The sequence below is a fragment of the Balaenoptera physalus genome (genome assembly GCF_965194825.1).
Source record: "Balaenoptera physalus genome assembly, chromosome: 17".
NCBI lineage: Eukaryota > Metazoa > Chordata > Mammalia > Artiodactyla > Balaenopteridae > Balaenoptera > Balaenoptera physalus.
The window spans coordinates 55572537-55593931 of record NC_138895.1 but is presented as its reverse complement, the minus strand read 5'-3'; the positions used below and the strand labels follow the sequence as shown (position 1 = coordinate 55593931).

The window sequence follows — 21395 nt, the reverse complement described above, 5'->3', positions numbered from 1 at the left end:
GCCTCACCCCTGTGTTCTAGAATTTTCTCAGGTTATCTTGTCTGTGAACAGTTGTTAGTTACTGTCCTTGTGAGAAGGAAGCAAAGTCAGGAATGAGTTATGTTGCCATATTGGTAATGTCACTCCTCTCTCAGGATCTTTGGACACAAGGCTTATTCACCTAGCATTAAGTCATATTTACAAGCCGATGCCTCATAAAGAAGAGTGATTGATGTCCTATTGTGGAAAAAAGTCCATGAATGAGAGGTCAGACAACCTGGGGCTTATTTATGGCTCTGCATTATTTGAATTTATTTGACTCCAGTCTTCTAGCAAGTTTTTATTAGATTAAGTTTATAGGTGTTCCAAATCTAATATTCTTGGGTTTTTCTTAGTAAACATCAAAATATCCACAATACAAGAGCAGTTGATATTTTCATGCAAATCTTTTATAATTTGAAAAATAAATGTACAAATTATCAGATTAAATTTTATTCAGCATAATCTTAATTCTAGGTATGTATTATTTTCATATTTAACTTTTAAAATTGGCCATCTACTTATTATATAGAAGTTTTTCTTAAATATAATTTGGTTTTGACTACCTCTTTATTCAACCTGGTTTATTTTTTGGATATTACAGACTTGACCTGAGCATGAGCTACCACAAATACTTCATGAAAACTGGTGAAATTTACATTTATTTCTCGGTAAAAATAAAGTAGGCAAATAGTATCACCATAGATTCATCACGAAGTTGTCAAAGTCACTTTATATTCCAATCAAGAGTCTGTCCAAGAATAAACAGGGATCAGTATTAGAGTATATTCATTATACCTAAGAAAATACACAACAGTATTTTCAGAACACTTAGCAAATTTAATCCCCAAAGCTTGAAATTTACAAATATATCCTGATGTGCTTATCATAGATTGCACCATTAGTCTAGCTTTAATCCCTGAAAAATATTAAACACTTAAACACCACTTAGTGGAAAAAAATCATTAAAATGGAATTGAAGTTTGCATTGTTATTTGGAGAGGCTTGTATTTATCACATCCTATAAAAGTTCCAAGAAGACTATAACAAAAATACAAATATTGGCATGGGGCACACCACTTCTTTGCCTGCTTTTAAACAGATGTCTGTGACGAAGTTTATTGACATGAAAGAGAACATTAATAATATCAAATTCTCAAAGAGCATAAAACATAGCTCTCTAGTGAAGTGATTTATCAGTTGACGAGCTTTCTCGCTTACCAATGACCATTTCAGAGAAAATAGCAACACTGGCACATCACTGATTGCACCATCTCCATAATATGTTTTCATTCCAAACACAAACAGTTGTATTTGGGAAATATTCATAACATGCCCAAGAAGTCTTTTGTTACAGATATTACAAATTTATGTGTCAGTTCTACAGCAGGGAAATGCTTATAAGAATTATGAATAGATATTATATTTATAAAGAATTTAATAACATGGGGAGAGAGTTCCCTGGTGGCCTAGTGGTTAGGATTTGGTGCTTTCACTGCCATGGCCCAGGTTCAATCCCTGCTCGGGGAACTGAGATCCCACAAGCCACGTGAAGTAACAAAACAAAAAAAAAAAAAAATGGGGAAAATGTCATGATATCATGTCAGTGAAAAACCATAATACAAAGCTGTATATATAGTGTAATGACCATATATAACATCTATAAATATGAATACTAAAAGTACTAAAGGGAAATTTATTAAAAGGAAATGTACTAAAAGATCATTCACAGTTACTTTTTTTTTTTTTAATTTATTTCTTTATTTATTTTTGGGTGTGTTAGTCTTCGTTTCTGTGCGAGGGCTTTCTCCAGTTGCGGCAAGCGGGGGCCACTCTTCATCGCGGTGCGCGGGCCTCTCACTATCGCGGCCTCTCTTGTTGCGGAGCACAGGCTCCAGAGGCGCAGGCTCAGCAATTGTGGCTCACAGGCCCAGTTGCTCCGCGGCATGTGGGATCTTCGCAGACCAGGGCTCGAACCCGTGTCCCCTGCATTGGCAGGCGGACTCTCAACCACTGCGCCACCAGGGAAGCCCACAGTTACTTCTTAGTGTGACCTTGATTAGGTTCTTAATACTTTGCTATTCTTTTCAAACTATCTTTAATATTCATAGAAAGGAAAGGTGGGTAAGTATATAATACCAAATTTAAAAGTTCTTTATCATGCTGAAAATTTCTAGCCATGATGATTAAAAGTAAAAGCAAAACCATTTAAAGGAGGAAAAGAAGTACTTCCATGCTCAATTTAGATAAATGAGACAGAATCAAATTCAAGTTAGAAAAATAAATTTATTTAATTCAACATTTAGCTAACCAGAGAAAAGTCTCTTTACTCAAAATGCTTTTCTTCACTAATAATAATCAGCAAAAGACAGGAGTCATTGTCTATGCTCAGAATTGGCGTTTCAGTTTTTTCCTTTTTCGGTACCTTATGTTTCCTCCTACAGATTCCTACAACTCAGTGTTTTTCATGTTATTGAAGCTTGTGTCATCCTGCTGAGAAGCATTTGAGGCCATGTTGTAACCAGGTTTATTATGAGACACCAAAACATTGTTGTTAGGTAGAGTCAGGAGCCTATGTTCACATCCTCCATTCAGCACTTTGAATGCTACCCAGTTTCTTAATTTTTCTCTATCTCAGTTTCCTCATCTGTGGAATGGGCATTATAACCTCAGAGGGTTTTAAGATGACTAAAGTGATAATTCTCGTAAAACTGCTGATACCCCTCTGATTTCCCCAAACCTTAGTCTTCCCCATCTTAACTCATGCCAATTCAGTCGTTTCATTTGCTTAGCCCAAGTCCTTGAAGTCATCCTAATCCCTCCTTTCTCCACACCCCACATTCAATCTGTCAGCAAATTCTGCTGTCTCTACCTTCAGAATAAATGCAGGCTCTGACCACTTCTCACCATCTCCACTGCCACCAACTTGGTGCCAGCTGTCATCTCACTCCTGCACTAATGCAATGGTCTCCTAACTTTCACCCTTGCTCCCCACAGTCTATTCTCTGAAAATCACACTGTAAGCCGCACCATGTCACGCCTTTCCCAAAACCCTTCAATGGCTGTTCATCTTGCTCAGAGGAAAAAGTAAATTCTCAACCAAGACCTGGAAGGTCTAACAAAAGCTGGTCCCTCTTCATGCCTCTGACCTTAACTCCTACTGCTCTCCCCATGCCCCTTGTCTCCAGAACAAAAGGCAAGGCTTGCTTTAGGACATCTGCACCCGCTGTTCCCTCTGCATGGCTCATTCCTCGCCTAGGCATTTATATGGTTTGCTCCCTTACCCTCTTCAAACCATCATTCAAATATAATCTTTTCAACAAGGCCTTTCATGTTCAAAATTGTAAATCCTCCCTTAGGACTCCCCATCCCATTTCCTGACTCTTTTTCTCTTCAACATGTACCATTTTCTCATTTACTGTGTAAATTTTTCGCTTATGCTATTTAGAATATCACTCTATGAAGGCAAGAATTTGATATATAAATGGGCCTTTAACAATGCCTCATACCTAGTAGTTAGTTAAACTTTTATGGATGAATGAATAAATGGATGAATGAATGAATACATGCCCTTAGGACAGTGCCTAGAGATAGCAAGTACTCTATACATTTTAACTATTCTCATGTTCTGTGAGAATGTCACAGAATTGTGAAATCATAAAATTAGAAAGAACTTAAACCATCTATTTAATCTACATTTTTGAAAGGTGATCATTTGATCTTTAAGTAATCTCTTTCTCAATAAGCCATTTGCTACCAAAGAGCACACAGTTTCTTTTTTTCTATTTGTTTTTTATTCTATTTGTTAGCCAGTGACAGGCTGTAATGAGTCTCCTGGTAAGTTCTATTCATTGATGCTCTCGTTATATTCTGCAACTACTCTAAGCGTGCCCATCTTCTACATGAGGGAGCATTCTGAATATCTGAAAGTAGCTAGAATGTCCCATTTAAGTCTTTTTCTCATAAATATTGTAAGCTCGTACACATCTTCCATTACACCCAGAAGTGAGCACAGAGGTGGTTACACCAATATATTTCCATATTGCAAACCAACCATTAATATTTTATCCAGTGTCATCACACCATTAGCTTATGTTGAACTGGTTGTGGTTTAAGATGGCCAGATGATGTTTATAATTTGTGTATTTTTCCCGACATTAGCTCCTTTTAAAGTAGTTCTCTCCCATTCCATTCTATACATTTCCCACAAATACAGAACAATCTTCACTGAGATCCTGTCCTCTTAAATTTAGAAATTAAATAGTGAAGTATTACAGTGGTAATGCTATAAACTCTCAGGCTATGAAAGAAAAATAATAAATTTTACCATCTATAATCAAACACTTGTTATATATTAAAGCATCACACAGGTAACTTCCATAAATTATCTTTTTCCACCACACTGTCTTCTGCTAAAATTTTCAGAATTTGTGGTGAAAAGGATCCCATCTTCCGTGAAACGTCTTCCCACACCCTCTCAGGAACTCTACACTCTAAACACACCTCATGGGTCTCATTGTGGTAAACCTGTCCTTCTGTCTACCACCAAAGCAGGATCTCAAGGATCTCAACGACAAAAAGACTCCTCACAAAGATTGTGTGATTAAATGGTTCTCATGATGTGAACTGAAAATGTTGAGTAGAAACCTTGATTTCATAAATTGCTTTCTTGTGCGATGATTTCTGTAACCTCATTGTTCAACTCCTTTGTTTATCATTAAAAGCATGATCATAGCATGGTGTCTAATAATACCAACAGTGGAATTAGATAGCTTTAATAGGATGCATTTTGAACTCCTTACAAGACACATTATAAATGTATTTATGAGTTGAAGAATAAATAGATAAATTCGAACAGTTAAAAAGTGTTTAATAGCAGAACAAACAGCTTATTCCCTGCACTAAAATGCTTTTCATTTTATCATAACCCTCCCAAAGTCAGCTCTCAACATGGCTGAGGAAAAACGGACTTTATTCTACTCTCAAGATTCAATACACATGTGTAGGTACAAGACAAATTAGTAGCCAGGAAGATGACAAAGCTTACACACCCAGAAGCAGAACCATGTATATGACCATCAAAACAGATTTGCTGAATAGATTTTATGCCTCTAACAGAGTTTACACCTAATTGTCCAAACTGGATATGAGAGACATGCATACATGCATATGGCTCTGCAGGTAATGAAATGTTAATCAAAATATTTTTCGTTTTCATTTAAAGGATTTTGGCTAAGAGAAGTTCCCTAAATTTAGCAAATAAACATAGGATGACCAGTTAAATATGAATTTCAGACAAACAATGAATAATTTTTTAGTTTACATGTCTCCAATAGTGCATAAGACATACACACACCAAAAAATTATTCATTATTTATCTGAAATTCAAATGTAAATGTGTGTCCTCTATTTTATCTGTCAGTCTTAGGTTAAGATCAAAGTAACGTGACTGTGATTGGAGTCACATCAATGTAAAGGTGTGTTAAATAAAGTTTTGGTCCAGGCAACAAAATACAAAATGGGCTGCATGCCAAAGCTAGGGACCAGACAGAGGGCAGAACTCACAAATTAAAAAATCACAAAAGCTGGTTCCACTCTTCTTGGGCCATTCAGTGAGATCAAGAATATAAAAAGCGGTCACAGCATTCAGAGAGAGAGATATTGTGGGGGATTTTTCTATGGAAAAAGTTGGGCTTCAGCCCTACCTCCACTTCCCCAGGGGAAAGGAGAGGAATTTGTTGCCCCTCATCTCAGTTCAAGTAAGGGGTTCAGCCAGAGCCCTTGGAGGGCCTAATTCTCTCCATAGTTGAGGGATTCCATGGACTAATAAAGTGGCCTATTTCAGGACAATAAAGAGAGGACAGGGCTAGGTTGGCAAAGGAATTATACTTCTATTAGTAAAAGTCAAGGAATGTTTGATTCCCATGGACCAAATTGTGGGCCTGTGGGGAAAGAGGTGATCTGGAGCACAAGAGAACTTGGGTGCAGCACCAAGTTGGAAGATCACTCAACACTAGGGCTGAGGGCAGAAGGAAGACATTACTCACGCCATGACAGCTGCCACTAAAAAGGGCTACTCAGTGGTCTTTAAAGCACCCACAGGAGAAAGTATCAGCTACAACCACCTGCCAAATTAGAGTGAGAAGCCAGCTTATGAAGATATCAGTCCCCAGCCAGGAAAGAACTTCCCTTTTCTATTTCCCTTTCTTCTCTACTCCCTTTTCAACCATGGCATGGTCAAAAACTATAGTTTGATGAGTCCGAGTTCAGGAAAGTTACCGATAAGTTTCTCTTTCTTCTCTCCAAATGCCCCAGCCTACCATCTACAGGTCTCAGCCTCTTACTCTGGATTCAAAAGCAAAATGCTAATTAATATCTTGCACTGGATTATTTGAAAAATTTTGCACCGAGACTGTGTCATATCTCTTAAAGTAACTGCATACTGTAATAGTGAGCATAAACATTTTGGGGTCTGCTAAATTTTAATCTGATAGAGAAAAGTTTTCTCCAACTAAGTAAATTATAAAGTAGCATTGGGAGACAAAACTAAAACTGCTTAGATTATATGCAATGATTCAGGTGGTTCATATGGTAATATTGGGACAGAGATGAAAATGCCCTTTCTGTGAAAACCAGGTCGACTGGAACAGCTTTCAGGATAACTCCATTTGTGTCTACCTGTCCTTCATGTTGATTCACCAAGAAAAACACTACCAGCTACTGTACTGGCGGCTTTCGCCATGCTGCTCTTCTTTTGCTGGCCAAATATAGAGCTGGCGTCAATTTCAGAAGCCTATACACCATGTTATGCATTTAAAAGCTTATCAATGAACACTTATTTTTACTCCTGATACTCAGCAACAATGTGAAGAGACTGTACATAAGAGTATTTCTAAATTTGTCTGAGATTTTTCAGAACTAAAGGTTTTCCTTTGAGTCAGTTTTCTCTCCAAAGACTTCATTTAGGTTTTTTTCCCCTACTTTTTTTGTGCCAGTTTCACCCAACTCTCGAGGATTCCTAGATTCCTTTCTTCAAGAAAAGGAACAAATGCTCGACAGATTAACCTCCAAAAACTGAGAACAAGAAAGACATATAAACGTATCTGGAATCAATAACAAAATCTATTGCAATCATGTATAACACAAGAAAGTCCTGACACAGCCAAAACACGATGCTAGCCAAACATTGCACAATGCTGAAGGCAGCAGTCGAGTTTGAAAATAAAAATAGTAGATAGTATCAGCATAGACAGAATGCACAAATTCCTGTAATATAATTACCTTACTGGGAATGCAAGAAAAAAAGAGCCAAAAGTAGTGACCTGATCTATTACATGCATCTATCTTCTACAATTTGCAAATGTCCAAAATGTATAGAGGCAGCTATCCTGTTATATTTTCTTTGTTATTTTCTTTTATAATAAAAAGAATAATGTCACATTTGGGGAAAAAAGGGCAAGAGGTACTTTTTAACAAAAGTAAAATTATATATAGTATCTTGTGAGTCCCTCAGTGTAATTCAGATTTATATATCTAAAAGTATTACTTATGTTGGTTTTTCTAATTTTTCATCTTTTGTTGAGATATAATTGACATACAACATTGTATTAGTTTTAGATGTACAACGTAATGTTTTGATATATGTACCTATTGCAAAAGGAGTACCACAATAAGTTTACTTAACATCCATCACCACACATAGTTACAATTTTTTTCTTTTGATGAAAACTTTTAATATCTAATTTTCAAATATACAATAGAGTATTGTTAACTATGGTTGCCATGCCTGTACATTACATCCCCAGGCCTTATTTATTATATAACTGAAAGCTTGTACCTTTTGACTACCTACACCCATTTTGCCCACTTCCCATCCCCTGCCCCTGGTAACCACCAATCTGTTCTCTGTATCTATGAGGGGGGTTTTTTCTTCTTTTTCTTTGATTCCACATATAAGTGATATCATACAGTATTTGTCTTTGTCTGACTTATTTCACTTAGCATAATGCCCTCAAGGTCCATCCATGTTGTTGCACATGGCAGGATTTTTTTCTTGTAAGTTTTAGAGCAATAACCAAGAGATGGTATTTATTGTGCTTTTAAACATTTCTGAAAAGCTATGCACTAAGAGAAGCCAGTCCTTCAGAAGAAATTTTTAAAGAAAAAAAAAAAAATACTGTTAGTGGCTTACAAATTAGAAGCCCTGGCTGCCATCTCCTAAGTTGAATCCTAGTTTAAGTGACTACATACAAACGTGAGAGACCCTGAGAAAACCTGGCGCACGCACACACACAGCCACACTTACCTTTGCTCCTTTCAAAACTGTTTATGGTACAGAAGCATTCATGGCAATGACAAATTCCACCTCAGAGCCATAGTCTAGAAAGAGTGTCTAATTTAAAACATATTTGTCTGTAATTTCCCCTTACTTCCCACCCCACCCTTTCCCAGTACGAGTTTTTTCAGTGGAATAAGCAAGACTGGATGCAATATAACTGAAAATTCAAGCTAAATTCCAGCTTTCTTATGCAGGTTAATCACAACAAAGTTTTTGAGCCAACTGATTGCAAATAAACTAAGCTCTACCACATAACCAGAACATTTATTTTAGTTCTATTATGAGCTTCTCTTTGAAAGCTATTCCCATAACAGCTATAGTAGAACATTAAATTACACTTTTCAAGTGTTGGGCCTTTCCTTTGGCCTTAATGGCAATGAGCTTAAGGGGCTCAGGCTCATTTATTACAATTCCCCTTTCTTTCTGATGGTTAAATTTATACTATTGTTATTGCATATAACTTATTTAATTTTTAAATTCAGAACATATTTATGAACAGACTTGAAAATTCAGAGAAATAGAAACAAGGGGAAAATCAATTTTCCTACCAGCTACCTTCAATTACTTTTTCTAACAGTTATGGTCTTTTGTCTTCTAAGCCCTTGACAAAAATATGTGCACTTAAAATTGTATATATGGCTTTATATCCTATTCTTCTCACTTAGCATTATTCCATTAGCATTTTCCATGTTCTTACATTATCTTTTTGAATATTTTAAGTGGTACATAATATTCTAATGAGTGAATGTACCATGGTTTATTTAATTTTTTCCTTGTGATTGGGCATTCTGTCTGTTTCCAGTTTCTCACAATTATTAATGATGATCCTATGAACTTCTTTGAATGAAAGCTCCTTTTTATATTTAGGATTGTTTTATTATGGTAGATTCTCAGGGGTGGAATTGCTGTTCAGAGGACATCAGGTTTCTTAAGGCTCTTCATACATATTGATAAATTGCTATCTAGAAAGGTCATACCAACTAACTCTGCCACCAGAAATAATTGGAGCATTCCATCATATACTTAATGTTTTCATCCCAGGCTCACTATCATCTTTGCTAATATGATAGGTAAAAAATTGAATATCATTACAGTTTTTAGTTCATCTAACAAAAATTAGACATATATGCCCATAAAGACTTAAAAACCTTACAAGGCCCTTTAAGGAAAATAGTCATCTTCCAAATCCTTCCCTGCCTCACAAACACCCAACAACCATTTCCTACTTCCCAGAGACAGAACATGTTCTAGCCACTGTTGTTGCCTTGTCTTTTGACTGTGTAACCACAAGTTTATGGGCCTGGAGCAACATGAAATATCTCCCTTTCTATTTTGATTGCTGATCTGTCAAGTGAGGAAATCCACCTTGGCATGACAATGAGAGGAAGGTGTCCTTATGTTGGTGTGCAATAAAATGCCCCACTCATAAGGTCAGGATGTTAAAAAATCTTTTGTCTTGATTCTTGTCCCATGATGTTTCACTCAATCATCTATCCCTGGGCCACTCTCCCAGCCTTGTTCCAACAACCCAGTAACCCATAAGAACAATGATCGGGTCAGTTGTCCTTGCTTAGCTCTGCTCATGGAGCTGATTTTTATCATCTTCAACAGTCCAGATGCATTCAGTTAGTTGAATTACTGCTGCCTTCTCTCAAGAAAACCTTGTAGGTATTGGTCCTCTCCATCACTTACCTTTGTTCTTCCAGAGTGAAGTACTCAAATAGCAGAGCACACATCACAATGAAGAAATGCCAGAGGCTGGGGTGGGATGGGAATTCTGACCTCTGTTATTCTCTTGTGTGACCTTATTGTCACTTTCTGGTGCAACTCTGGGCAAGGTCCCTAATCTCCCTGTGGTTGAATTTTCTTGCCTGAAAAATGGGAATAATAATAGTATCTACCTCACAGGGCTATTGTAATGATTAAATGAGCTGGTATGTATGTGCAACACTTAGAAAATGAGTGTCTCCTACATAAAGCACCATATATTTGCAAGCTATAACTACAATTTCATTCCACTTAATTCCTGCCACCTGAAATGATTCCTATAGTTTCTTGCTGTATATGTTTTGTATAACTTAATTCTATAGTACCTTCAAGGGTGGCATAGAACCTGGTTATTAACTTTCCTTCTGATGTAACACAGTGGTAAAAGAAGTTTTTTCTCATTGAGCCTGGTAGAGTGGTAGGGGTTTCGTGTGGTAGTCAGCTACTGCAGTCTAAGTACATGGGCTCTGAGACCATATAGATATGAGCTCAACTCCAAGTTCCAAGTTACTAGCCACTGACTTTGACCCAGTCACTAGATCTCCCTGATTCTAGTTATTTTCATCCTTTCTCAGAGGTTACTGTAAGAGTTGAATAAAACAAAGAAGATAATATAACTGAAGTGATTCTAACGTATATTACTTGCTAAATAGATGTTAGGTGTCTCTTTTCCATTTCCCTTCATCTTTAAAATATCACTCTTGAATCTTCACATTTATTTGTTTGACACATATATAAAATATATTAAATGATAGCCATTAATCCAGGCACTGAGATAGAAGTTCTCACAGTCTGATAAGAGATTAAACAACTAATTATAGTGTAGCGTAAAATGTGCCTTAGAGTTCAACTAATTCTTAGTGAAAAAATGAACAAGTGGTTAAGTGAAAAGCTTAACCTATATTGTGTAACTCTTTCTGGAGATTTCAACTTAAAGTTATCACTTATCCTATATTGGCAAAGACTAAAAATTCCAGTTCATGTATATGTTAGCACAATATGCCTAATGTATGTCTGTGGCTAGAATAGAGAAGAGGAAGATCTGGGAGATAGAAAATGGAGCATGTAGACCTTGAAGAGTAGAATGACATCATGGTTTTTGTGCCTCAAAAAAAAGTGTTTCAAAGTAGAAAAATCTTCAGTAATTTGTTTTTATAAACACCCAGTTCCACATTGGCAGTGTATTCAAACAGTTCCATGAGAAAGTGCCATTAGCACAAAATAAAATATCTCATAAGACTTCTAAATATCCTTTGACTGTTTCCTTTTCCAAGTTTCCAATAAGAACTTAATTGTGAGATAGGCAAAAGCACAAACTTTTTCCAATTTCAGAAAAATAAATAGACATCATTAAAGTTAAATCTAAAAATATATTCACCTATCATCATCCATCTTTACTTAGAAAACAATAGTTTCCTATCCAAACAGAGAATTTGATTGATCCTAGGTTCTCAAAACACACATGAATGGTTTTGGACAGATGTTTCATCAGTGACAAATTGGCCTTGAGGGAAATACGACCACCTTGGAAAAAAGCCACATATCCAAATTCTTTTAGTTTCAGCAGCACTCGTTTGAAACTATTTTCTAATCTTAAATTTCTAAGTAAACTTCTATAAAAATAAATATTAAAGAACTCTTTTTAAATCAGATTTAAATAAATCCTATAAAGGCTAAGATTACGGTTTTAAGTGACCCACTAATCAACTCTCCAATTTTTATGGCAATAATATTATTGGCAAGAGTTTGCAAAGTGGTTGATGGTATCAACCACAGAGCTCTGTTTATAAATACATATTATCACATTAGGGGCACACTGTTCTGATTTTTAGAGCATTCCATTTAAGTTCCAACCTTGAACTGATCTGATTAATACTTTTTCTTCTAGTGATTGTATTTCATTTATGACAACACTCAGTGGGAACAGAGAAAGTATTCTATTTAAAATTAAAAACTCTAAGTATCTAAGATTAGCACTGTCAACACCAAAAGCTGTGAAATTATCTCTTAGATATTCTCCAGAAAGTAGTGTGGAGGAAAGATCTGTAGTAGCTTTATATAGTGTTTTCAAGAAGAAGCAAGACGAATCCAAGAATTTCATAGCTAGGTAAATCAATAATTACTGAGATGTTTCTCCTGAATTAATGTTAAATGTGTTCTCGTATCGTAGAATTAGACACTCACAAATACACTCACATGCAAACACCACCGCCACGTATAATGAGGGCTCATTACACTATGAACTTGTTCTCAATCTACCATCTTTTTTGGTGTTGCTTTATTATTTCATTTGATTGTATATTTTACAGCTCCATTATTATTATCTTGAGATCTGTTTTAATGGCATGTTCAAGAAATCACTGGACCAAACTTTAAATGTAAAGGGCAAATGCAGAAACAACAAAGTATGTGTAAGATTCTCTTGACCTCATAAAAGTGGATCTATGGATATGTTTTCACATACAGACATAAATGCACATATGCGCGCACACACACACACACACACACATTGTTTTCTTGGGTCAAACAGTTCATAATTCAAATGCTAAGGAAGATCTAGCAATTCCTGGAGAGTCAGCCATTGTTTGACTTTAAAATTTGTATATTTAATACTTCTTATAGAATATTCTCATGGGGGAGAGGGGATGAGTTGTGATAACCAGGTTTCAGCCTCCCTACTACCATCACTGTTTCAGCAACCTCAGAGCATTGCAGAAATGACTCCCCTTACTAAATTCTGGCCCAGGCCACCCAAGTTTCTCTCTCCACCTGCTGCAGGAGATCAGAATGCCTAAGACCTTATATTCAAGAACACTAAAAGAGTCAAAGCTCGCAAGATCCATAGACATAATCAAGTCCAGCACTTCTCACTATTTTCTAGAACAGTGACCTGAGCTTCCCTTCTCTTCACCAGGCTAGTACCTGCTCACCCTTCACATCTCTCTCTGGCTTCTCCTCCTCCAGAAATCCTTTCCTGATTGGCAAGTGTTTTTCCTGTGAGTTCACTTTGAATTCTTTGTACATCTCTGTCCCTTTCTCAGGGAAATAATATTGGGTAGTCCAGATTTCAACTGCTCCCTCATCCCCATAGTTGAATCACACTTCATCAAAAAAAAAAAAAAAAATCACTGTGCAAATTGGTTTACATCACACACTCCACCATTAACAACTTCAAAATTCTACTTGGGTATCAATCTTCTTCAAAGTCACCTTTTGTTTTTTACCAGTCTCCTTCTGGTAGCACCCTTGCCTCCAGGATTCTTTAGTATCCCTTATGCAGAACAATTGCACTGTCAAGCATACCAGAAGCATTTCAGTGTTGAAGAAAACAAGATCATGGATATAATAGTATCTGCCTTCTCCAGAGGCAATTTATCCAGTCTGGTGTTTCCTGATCTTGCTCTTTGAAATCTTTCCCTATCTGATGAAATAAAAGTAACATCAGGATGTTTCAGCTCTTTGCTCTGGAGCTCTACCAATGTGATTTAGCTACGCTTTATGTTTCTACTTTGTCTTCCATCCTACGTTTCTCCAGCAAATGGTTTCTTCACCGATACTGTCTATATGACTTTTCTCTACCTCATGCTTGCTTGCTTACTTGTTGTTTCTTCTTCCCTCATAACTTCAGCCTATACATTAGATAATCATGACCTTTCTGACTTTTCAGTTTATGCTCCCAATACTGCCTACTTCAAATATTTAAACTAAAAGAGCTGAACTCCCAGGTCATCTTTTAAATCTGGTCCTATCATAGCTCATTGGACAATGGATTGTCCATTATGGATTGGACATATGGATTGATTGCCCTTTGATTGATTGCCTCATATGGATTGATTGCCCTTTGTTCAAGGCTTAGCCCTGGTTGTCCAATCATGTGTCATTTTGATTATCCCATGGTACAAAGATGATCATCCCGACTCACTCCTTCTGCAGCCATTGCTGATAGCTTAGTTGTCCTTAAATTGGGCCAGAGGGAAGCAACTATTATGACTGTTGTGAATTATGCCAGTTGCAGTTCCTTCTTTCTGATTGCAATAGATAGGTGGTGCCCAACCCATATCCCCCTTTATGAACTAGTGCACCCACCTCCCTGGTCCCATGAGTGTGGCTGTTAAAGGCTTACAGCAGCCTGCCTTTTCCAGGAAACTGCCCTCAGCTGACAGGAGCTGCCTCACCCCACAGATTACTGCCTTTTCCCCGCTTGTTCACCTTTCTTATCCTGCTTTACTTTACTTCCACTCTTAAAGATTTTTTCTGAAGAGCACTCCCTCAAAAAAATCTGCATTTGAATTCTTGTCTCAGGCTCTGCATCTAAGGAACATAACCTCAAACCTGTTAAATAAATTAAGGTCCCTTTGTATTGGAAATAAATAATTCTTTCTACAACTTATAGTAATAACTTCGCATTTATGTTTTGAAATCCAGGATTCAGATTCTACTTTGATTTCAGACATGCTGTCATTTAAATGGAGATATAAAACTGCATAATAAACCTGCTAAAATGATGTGCATGAGGTTGTGGTGAAATAAAATGAAATGAACTATGACAGGCTTCAATTGTATTTGTATGGATCATACTTTTTTTAAGAATCAGATTTCAAGGACTCAAATTCTTTTTTATTATTCAGATATAATTGATATATAACATTATATTAGTTTCAGGTATACAACATAATGATTCCATAGTTGTGTATATTGTGATATGATCACCACAATAAGTTTAGTTAACATTCCTCATCACACAGTTACAAATTTTTTTCTTGTGATGAGAACTAAAGATTTATTCTCTTATCAACTTTCAAATATATAATACAGTTTTATTAACTATAGTCACCATGCTGTACATTACATCCACAAATTAATTTTTATTATAAATGGAAGTTTGTACCTTTTGACTATCTTCATCCATTTCACCCACCACCCAAACCCCCCACCTCTGGCAACCAGCAACAATCTGTTCTCTGTATCTGAGGTTTGTTGTTTTGTTTTTTTTTTTTAACTCCACAAATAAGTGAGAACATATGGTGTTTGTCTTTCTCTGACTTATTTCACCTGGCAGAATGCACCCAAGCTTCATCCATGATGTTGTAAATAGCAAGATTTCCTTCTTTTAATGGGTAAATAACATTCCACTCAATTCCACATTTCCTTCATTTGTTCATCCATTGATGGACACATATTGCTTCCATGTCTTGGCTATTGTAAATAATGTTGCAGTGAATATGGGCATGCACATATCTTTTTGAGTTAGTATTTTTGATTCCTGTAGATAAATACCCAGAAGTTAATTGTTGGATGACATGGTAGTTTAATTTTTAATTTTTTTGAGGAACCACTATACTGTTTTACATAGTGGCTACACCAAATTAACATTCCCACCAACAGTACACATCCACCTCCTTGGCAACACTTGTTATTTCTTGTCTTTTTCATAATCTTCAAACAGGTAGAAGGTGATGCCCATTGTGGTTTTGATTTGCATTTCCCTGTTTATAAGTAATGTTGAGCACTGTTTCACGTACCTGTTGGCCATTTGTATGTCTTCTTTGGAAAAATGTCTAGTCAGATCCTCTGCCTATTTTTTAATTGGATTGTTATTTTGCCATTGAGTTGTATGTGTTTTTATATATTTTGAATATTAATCCATTATCAGATATATGGCTTGCAAGTATTTTCTCGCATTCAGCTGGTTGCCTTTTCATTTTGTTGATGGTTTCCATTGCTGTGCATAGACTTTTAGTTGGATGCAGTCCCACTTGTTTTTGTTTTTATTTTTATTTCTTTGCATTTGATGTCAAATCCATAAATCATTGCTAAGACCTATGTCAGGGAGCTTACCACCTATGTTTTCTTCTAGAAGTTTTATGGTATCAGGTATAATATTCAAATATTTAATCCATTTTGAGTTAAATTTTGTGTGTGGTATAAGATAGTGGTCCACTGTCATTCTTTTGCATGTATTCCAGATTTCCCAACACCAGTTACTGAAAACTGTCATTTGTCCATTGTATAGTCTTGGCTCCTTTAAAGAATATTAATTGACCATATATACATGGGGTTATTTCTGGGCTCTCTTCTGTTCCATTAATCTATCTCTCTGTTTTTATGCCAATACCATACTGTTTTCATGATTATAGCTCTTGTAATATAGTTTGAAATTAGGTACTTTGTTGCCTCCAATTTGTTGTTCTTTCTCAAGATTGCTTTCAATTTGTCTTCTGTGGTTCCATACAAATTTTAGGATTGTTTGTTCTATTTCTGTGAAAAATTCCGTTGGAATTTTGATAGAGATTGCATTGAATCTGTAGATTATTTTGGGTAGTATGCACATTTAATAATATTAATTCTTCCAATCCATGAATAAGGAATATATTTCCATTTATTTGTGTCTTCTTCAATTCCTTTCAGTAAGGTCATATAGTTTTCAGTATACAGGTCTTTCACCTCCTAGGTTAAATTTATTTTTGTTGTGATTGTAAATGAGATTGTTTTCTTAATTTCTTTTCCGATAATTTATTATTGGTGTATAGAAACACAACAGTTTTTATATTGATTTTGTATCCTGAAACTTTACTAAATTTATTTATTAATTCCAACAGTTTTTTTGGTGGAGTCTTTTGGATTTTTGATATATATAATAATATCATGTCATCTGCAACTAGTGACAGTTTTATTTCTTCCTTTCAATTTGGATTCCTTTTATACCTTTTCTTGCCTAATTGCTCTGGCTAAGACCTCCAATACTATGTTGAATAAAAATGGTGAGAGTGGGCATTCTTGTCTTGTCCCTGACCCTAAAGCTTTTAGCTTTACATCACTGAGTATGATGTTAGATGTGGGCTTGTCCCGTATGGCCTTTATTATGTTGAGGTATGTTCCCTCTATATCTACTTCGTTAGTAGTTATTATTATAAATCGATGTTGAATTTTGTCAAATGCTTTTTCTGCGTCTATTGAGATGATCATATGGTTTTAATCCTTCGTTTTGTTAATGTGATGTATCACATTGATTTATTTGCAGATGTTGAACCATCCTTGTATTCCTGGATAAAACCCATTTGATCATGATGTATGAGCCTTTTAATGTATTGTTGAATTTGGTTTGCTAATATTTTCTTGAAGATTTCTGCATCTATGTTCATCAGGGATATTGGACTATAATTTTCTTTTCTGGTAGTGTCCTTGTCTAATTTTGGCATCACGGTAATGCCAGCCTCATAAAATGAGTTTTGAAGTACTCACTCTTATATTTTTTGGAATAGTTGGAGAGGATTGGTATTAATTTTTCTTTAAATGTTTTATAGAATTGACTAATGAAGCCATCTGGTCTTGGACTTTTTGTTTGTTAGAGGTTTTGATTACTAATTGAACCTCCTGACTAGTAATCAGTCTGTTCTTTTTTTTTTTTTTTTTTTTCATGATTCAGTCTTGGTAGATTGTATGTTTCTAGGAATTTATCCACTTCTTCTTGGTTGTCCAACTTGTTGATGTGTAATTGTTCACAGTAGTCTCTTGTGATCCTTTGTATTTATCTGGTGTAGTAAGGTCTCCTCTTTCATTTCTAATTTTACATATTTGAGTCCTCTCTCTTTTATTCTTGGTGAGTCTAGCTAAAGGTTTGTCAATTTTGCTTACTTTTTCAAAATACCAGCTCGGTTTCATCTTTTCTTTTGTCCTTTTAGTCTCTATTTCATTTATTTCTGCTCAGATCTTTGTTATTTCCTTCCTTCTAATAATTTTGTAATTTGTTGTTCTTTTTCTAATTCCTTGAAGTATAAAGTTAGGTTGTTTCATTTTTCTTAATCTTGATATAGACATTAATCACTATAAATTTTCTGCTTAGAACTGCTTTTGCTGCATCCTATAAGCTTTGGTATGTTATTTTTTAAATTTCTCTTTTGATATTTTTTCATTGACCCATTTTACAGCATAACATATGATCTATCCTGTAGAATTCTTCATATGCACTTGAGAAGAATGTGTATGCTTTTGGGTGAAATGTTCTGTGTATGTCTGTTAAGTCCATCCAGCCTTAAACATGTTAAGGCCAATCTTTACTTATTGATTCTCTCTCTGGATGATCTATTCATTGATGAAAGTGAGGTATTAAAGTCCCCTACTATTATCATATTGCCATCTATTTCTCCCTTTAGGCTATTAATAGTTGGTTTATATATTTAGGTGCTTTTATATTGGATACATAAATATTTAAAAATGTTATATCTTCTTGTTGGATTGACCTCTTTATCGCTATATGATGACCTTCTTTGTTTCTTATTACAGTCTTTGTCTTAAAGTCTATTGCCTGATATAAGTACAGGCATACCTCATTTTATTGCATTTCACAGGTACTGTGGTGTTTTTTTGTTGTTGTTGTTGTTTTTAACAAATTGAAGGTTTGTGGCAACCCTGCATCAAGCAAGTCTATCAGTGCCATTTTTCCAACAGTATTTTCTCACTTCATGTCTCTGTCACATTTTGGTAATTCTCAAAATATTTCAAACTATTATTATTATTATTATTTTATCTTTGTTATGGTGATCTGTGATCAGTGGTCTTTGATGTTACTGTTGCAAAAAGATTATCACTTGCTGAAGGTTCAGATGATGATTAGAATTTTTATCAATAAAGTATTTTAAAATTAAGGTATGCACATTATTTAAATATAAGGAGATATATATATAGCAAATTTAATAGACTATGGTATAGTGGGAACATAACCTTTAATATGCACTGGGAAACAAAAAAAATTGACTCACTTTATTGAGATAGTCATTTTACTGTAGTAGTCTGGAATCAAACCCACAATATCTCCAAGGTATGCTTATATAACTACTTCAGATTTTTAAAATTTCCATTTGCATGGAATATCTTTTTCATCCCTTCACTTTCAGTCTGTGTGTGTCCTTTGATCTGAAACAAGTCTCTAGTAGGCAACATATAGATGGGTCTTGTTGTTTTATCCATTCAGCCACTCTGTATCTTAAAATTGAAGGATTTCTTCCATTTACATTTAAAGTAATTATTGATAAGTATGTACTTATTGCCATTTTGTTAATTGATTTCTGGTTATTTTGTAATTTCTTCCTTCTTTTGCTTGTTTTGTTTGTGATTTGATGTTCTATACTGGTATGCTTAGACTTTTTTTTTTATCTCGTGTATCTACTATAGGTTTTTGCATTGTGGTTACCATGAGGTTTACATAGAACAACTTATATCTATAACAATCTATTTTAAGTTGACAACGAATTTAATTTGAACATTTTTTAAAGCTCTGCATATTTAGTCTTCCCCCATAATTTGTTTTTGATGTCACAATTTCCATTTTTAGCTTGTATATATATTAACAAATTATTGTGGTTTATGCTTATTTTTACTACTTTTGCCTTTTAACCTTCATACTAGCTTTATAAATAATTAACCCATCACCTTACAATATTAGACTATTCTGAATTACTACATATTTACCTTTACCAGTGAGATTTATACTTTCATATGTTTTCCTATTACCATCAGTGCCCTTTTACTTCAGCTGAAAGAATTTCCTTTAACATTTCTTGTAAAGGACAGTCTAGTGGTGATGAACTCCTTTTGCTTTTGTTTGTCTGGAAAACTTTCCTTCAATTCAGAAGGAAGTTTGCTGGATAAAGTATTCTTGGTTGGCAGCTTTATTTTCTTTCAGTAGGTTGAATATATCATGCCAGTCCCTTCTAGCCTACAAAGTTTCTGCTGAAAATTATATAAAGGTTCCCTTATATGTGACAAGTTGTTTTTCTCTTGTTGCTTTTATGATTCTCTCCTTGTCTTTAACTTTTTCCACTTTAATTATAATGTGTCTTGGTGTGGGTCTCTTTGGATTCATCTTTTTTGGAACCTTTTTTCCTTCCCCAGTTTAGGATAGTTTTCAGCCATTGTTTCTTCAAAAAAATTTTCTGTCCCTTTCTCTCTCTTATACTTTGGGATCCCTATAATATGAATGTTGGTCCACTTGATGTTGTCCCATAAGTCCCTTAAGCAATTTTCCCTTTTTTAATCCATTTTTGTTGCTCTGATTATGTGAGTTCCACTGCAGTATCTTTGAGTTCATTGATCCTTTCTTCTGCATCATCTACTTTGTTATTGAGCCCCTCTATTGTATTTTCAGTTTAATCATTGTATTCTTCAGCTCTGTGACTTGACTTCTACTTAATATTTTCTTCTATTTTCTATCTCTCTGTAAAATTTATTTTATTTATTCAATCTTCTGAGCTCAGTGAACATCTTTATGACCATTATTTTGAACTCTGTCGGGTAAATCTCTTATCTCCATTTTATTAAGTTCTTTTACTGAGGTTCCATCTTTTTTATTTGAACCATATTCCTCTGTTTCTTCATTTTCCTTGATTCTGTATGGGTTATGCATTTCTATGCATTAGATAAAATTGCCACCTCCCCCAGTCTTGAAGGAGTGGTCTCCTGTAGGAGATGAATATTATCATTCAACTCTGCCCTAGCTCTTAGGTCTCTCAAATCTTTGTGATTGTCCAAGCAGCCTATTTTATTTTTAGTGGATCCCAGTATTTGAGGTATGCCCAATCCTGTCAGTATCCAAAGGGCAGCATCTTAGTCAGCACCTAGATTCAGGCTAATTAGAAGCCAGGTCCTCAGGCAGCAACTTTTAAAATATAAAAATATACACCTTTCAAGGGAAGACTGGGATATGGACATTTCTGTCTCCTCTCTCTGTGCTGAGACCTGGGGTGATAGCCAGTTAAGAACTCTTTCTTACTTTGCCACCATAAACATTGAACCCATAAACAAAGCACTGCTGGCTACTAATGTCAGGCTCTCAAGGGATTATCCTCTGGGTGGCAGACACAAAAGCTGGGACACCAGACTTATACACAAGTTCCTTTCTTAAAGACACCAATGACCTGGGGTGGAGCAGAAGGGGAGTGCTAATATGGTGCCTGCCATACTCCTCACTCTCTGAGGGGGTTATAGTCAGACCCTAGATGTGTGTCTACTTAGAAGCCTATCCTTCAGGCCACAGCTATAAAGATAAGCTAGTAGGCCTCTTTCACAGAAAGACTGGACACCTTACTCTATTGCTTCTCTGCTGTGCCCTTTGAGTGGTAGCTGGTTAAGATCTCTTTCTCCATTTGTTAGAGTCCTGTGGGACCCATAAGCCTAACCCCCACTAGTCACCAGAGCCAGATGATCTAGAGGTATCCCCTGAGTGGCAGATGTTAAATTGGGATGCCAGATGAGTGTACAAGCTGCTTTCCAGGAG

At 35.6% G+C, this 21395-nt stretch overlaps 1 long non-coding RNA gene across 1 annotated transcript in view; it reads left to right on the top strand.

Moving 5' to 3' along the window:
• LOC309647251 overlaps window positions 1-21395 on the top strand; it is a 283202-nt gene that overhangs the window by 155174 nt on the left and 106633 nt on the right. The window lies entirely within an intron of this gene.